Genomic DNA, 4747 nt, shown 5'->3' on the forward strand with positions numbered 1-4747 from the left:
ACACTTGTTATTCAACATTATTACTCATCACCAACGTTTGTATTAGTTCATATTTTTTTCAAACTTCGGCCGTTATACAAGGATTGATGGATCCAAGAATGGTTAAAATAGAAGATGAACAAACATCGATACGGTGTGTGTGTTTTCTTATAGCAAAGTCACATCGAGCTATCTGTTGAGTACACCGAGGGTAATCAGACCTCTTATTTTAGTGTGTGTAAAATTCCAACACTTAGTTCTGTATCAGCGGGTGACGTTATAAATAGGTAACTTATTTATGTTTTAACTTCTCTCCAGATCAAGACCTTACTATTTTTTTACTCCATAACCTAAAAGTGATATTAAAATAAACCGGGTTGTGTAAGAGTTATTAATGCAGTGTTTAGAATGGAACTTCTATCACATCTGTCATCAACTACATACAATGTAGTTTGACACATTGTTCATTAATTTGAAGATAATGAAAATAAACAAAAAGAAAACCAGATGTTTATTATTTTTTTGATACATTAACAACGTGGGTTAATAATAATAATTAATCATACTGAAGACTGTAGTATTTTGTTTAAATTTGAAAAAAATATTTTAAGCATTACTTGGAATTATTAACAACTGATGTAGATAATACTAATACAGAAACTTTATGACGTATGACAAGTACAGAAAATTATATCAAATAATAGCTTAGCTTTTTTAAGTCACGTTTTTGATAATAATGTTTAATTTGAATATTAAGTTATCCTGACAACTAGGGATAATGTTCAGCAAAAGCTCTAAAGGATCTTTATTTTGTAATTGAAGGGAAAAGTGACAATGAATGTCTGTTCATGATGAAACGTTCAAAAGTCTAAAATTATTTTATTACAATTGAGTTATTTATTTTCACATGATAATCTATATAAGGAATCATGTTGGTTCTACACGTTCACCTAAAATAATTTTGAATTAACTGATTATAGCTGTTATGATACTGGTGACAGTTGGTCAAAATGTCAAATACACAAGGGATAACAGTGAGTTTATTTTATCGCTAACACTTGGTAAAATCAAATGGATATTGAATTACAGAATTTCTTAAAAGAAACGAAAAATTGGTTATGTTCTATACGATTGTTATTAATTAATAATAGTTATAATGCTGTAATTAGAAGTGTTAGAAATGTAACGAAACAATAAGAAGGTTTTAATGCAGCCAACAAATGTATGCAAAAGAAAATGATGAGAAAACATTGGAAGAATGTAATAAAACATTAAAATGTATATTGTAGTGTAATTTAATACACTTCAGTGTAATAGTGTGTGTGTAAAATATAACATTTGAAAACTAATTTATAAAAAAGAAAACAATGCAACACTTAGAGAACTATGTCTTAATGCACTTGGAATATTCTTTTACCAACGAAAACTGAGATTCGCCGTTACGTTATAACGCTTCCATGGAAGAAAGGGTTAAGCATTTTTCGTATTACAATGATTCGAACCAATTTAGGATTACCAATCCAACGCCTTAACCCACCTAACCATGCCGAGTTTCCAATCTTAGAAGCTGATGCAATTAACATGAACTATATAGTAGAAATATATAAGTATTGTCCGTATCTGAGATTTAGATAAAACTTTAAACAGTTTTAAAATCACCTATAAATGATGATAATAATACAAACAATACCAACAATGAAAAACGGAATAAATAAAAATATTATATTACAGGAATGGATAACATATGTGCTACTGAATCCATTACATATATCTGACCCAACAATAAACATGAACATAATGATATAAAAAATAAATACATCTTTGTGGAGATCGGGTTACAACATCCTTATTTTGATAATAATAGTGTTAAAAATACATATTGTTGAGAATATAATTATATTCAAACTAACAACAGACTTGCATGTAATTAAATATGAATGTTCGTTACTAATTGAGACAATGATTTCCCTGTCGTCCATGTAGATAAACACTGTCCTTAATAATATTGTTTGTATTTGTTAAAACATGTAATTAAAATACTTATAAGTGAACTCAGGTGTTGAGATGTGTTATACAGTCGTACAGAACTGTCCGTGTTTCCAGGTAATAACAAACGATTTACATAAGTGAAACTATAAAATATGGCTATAAACTTAGATTAACTTATTAGTTTTATGACTATGTTGGTATAGTAAAACTTTTTATAATGACATCTTTGTTGATATTAGAGATTTTTCTTGTTTGGTGTCATAAACCTGATCCAGACGAAGTAAATCTTAATGTGAAAAACTTCTATAGTGTTCTGCTATACGTGGGTTTATTTGAATTTTATAAATAAAATAACAAACCCATAATGACTTAACTAAGCCTGATTGTAGATTCTAGTTTAACAGATATCTTTGACCCAGTAAATATGTTTTGATAAAATGAAGAACTTATTAATTGAAGAAATAGTGTTTTAGTCGTCATGGAGACATTATTGTGTTGTATTATATCGGCACATAGTTTATATAGTAATCACGTGAATGTTTGTTTTGTTTTGTATTCTGTTGATGTTTATTCAAAGAAATGTTAGAAACGTCTCGTGCGTTTCGTATTTTACAACTTTTCTCATAAATTGCCCCCCAGTGTCTCAGCGGTATGTCTGGAGCTTACAACTAAATCGGAGTTTCGATACCTGAGGTGGGAAAAAGCACATATAGCTTATTGTGTACCTTTGTGCTTAATTCAAAACAACAACAACTTCTCATAAATTAGTTCTTAAGTTTCAACTCACAATTTTAAAATCTTCATGTCGGGTGTATAGCACAGAAATGTTTCATATCTTAGAATTGCCTTGAAAGACAACTATTTTATAATACTTTTACTACAGGCATAATATGTTGATAGGTTTATAATTTTCAAATATAACTACAGTGTATGAAAAAGTTAGCTTTAACTATTACACTTAACATAAATTTACGACTGACAGTGATTTTGTCATACCTCCACAGGCCGAGCTAAAGACTGTAAGTCGCCACCTGTTTCAGGACCTTGTACAGCTAATATTCCCAGTTATTATTACGACCCAGACAGCCACAAGTGTAAGAAATTTATTTTGGAGGCTGTGACGGGAATGAAAACCGATATAGAAGTGAAGCTGACTGTTTGGCTGCTTGTTTAGGTAGTGTGAAGATATGTATTATATTTACAAACAGTACTTACAAGAAATATCAAAATGTATCTTCTTTAATAACGTTAAATATACACCGCACGTATTATTTATATATCTATAATAGTTACTCGAGAACCAAACTTTAGAAATGTTTTTTTAATAAAGTAGGTATCTCTTATATATATGTTTTTTTTTTTCAGAACGTGAACTACTTGAATATTTTGGGAAAAGCTGACGTTCGTTGACGTGACTGATTTGATTTTTATTACATTTCATTCTCAGATACAATTAAACATGTTTGTCTTGAGCACATTAATATTAATAACAGAACATGATGTCTTATGGGTTATTTTAAATTGTTATTGTAATACATGAAAATAAAATAATTATTTGTATAGTAGAATGGAACCTTATCAATTTATCTTTTTTATTATAATCTCAACAAGAAACGTGCATTTGAAAAATCTTCCTAACACAGCATCACTATTCAATAACCAACGGTTACTCACAACACTTCAGAATTCTTTAGTTATGACAACACCATCAATTCTCCATTAAATTAACACCAATTTAAGTATAAAATTAAATAAATGTAGTTGACAAATTATTAATAACTCAGATAAATTTTACAGTAGCTGTATACCTACTAGATGTCTAATAATAAACCAAAGCATGTTTGTATATCATTCTCACAGACCTACAAAAGATAATTCCTCTTGTGTACCGTACTGAAGCTAAATAATCTTCAGTAGTTATCGGAAAACCCACTAGAGGGCAATAAATGTACTATTTGATTTTTTGGTTTGTCTTGAATTTCGCGTAAAGCTATACGACGGTTATCTGCGCTAGACGTTCTTAATTTATCAGTGTAGTACCAGAGGGAAGGAAGCTAGTAAAAAAAAACATTCAAGGAGAAAAACAAAACTTAGTGTCATTATCACCTTTTAATCCCACGTGGTCATCCTCAAAAATACTAACTGAACCCGACACTGGTTAGCTTCGAGGGTTAGAAAAGAGGCAGTTTTTATTATTATATATTTTTTTTATATTAGAATCCGGGTAAAAGGTCTCATAATCATGAATATTAGAAAGGAGATATGTACGAAGATCAAATAAATGTTTAATTCACCTAACTACGCCTGGCCCTAGCTGAAACATTATGCAGGTATACACAGTACAATGGTTTAGAAATTACGGTATAAACTCCGTATGTTGAGGAGACTTTTCAATAACCAGTTGACGACTTATGGTATTTTACGAAAGGCCTCTTCAGCAGTGATTTGTTAGACACTAAAGATAGGTGCGAAATTTTACTCATCTGACTTTGAACTGAAAACGGACATATTAAGTGAACAGAGAGAAACATCTCCAGATAATATAATTATCACAAATCTTTAGACAATTGTAGTTTAAATTACAAATGTAATAATATCACATTTAGCATCACTTCATCTCAATGTCGTTTGTTATGGTTTTAAGTAACTATGTATCTGTAGAGAAAAGAGACGAACTGTTTATATATTTATTTTAATTCTTCTGTTTTTTATTAACGTAAATCATAACTTACAACATGGTCAATACTCTCTGATATAGTTTGATTTAACCATTTTAAAC

The sequence above is a fragment of the Tachypleus tridentatus genome, chromosome 9 (assembly GCF_004210375.1).
Source record: "Tachypleus tridentatus isolate NWPU-2018 chromosome 9, ASM421037v1, whole genome shotgun sequence".
Classification (NCBI taxonomy): Eukaryota; Metazoa; Arthropoda; class Merostomata; order Xiphosura; family Limulidae; genus Tachypleus; species Tachypleus tridentatus.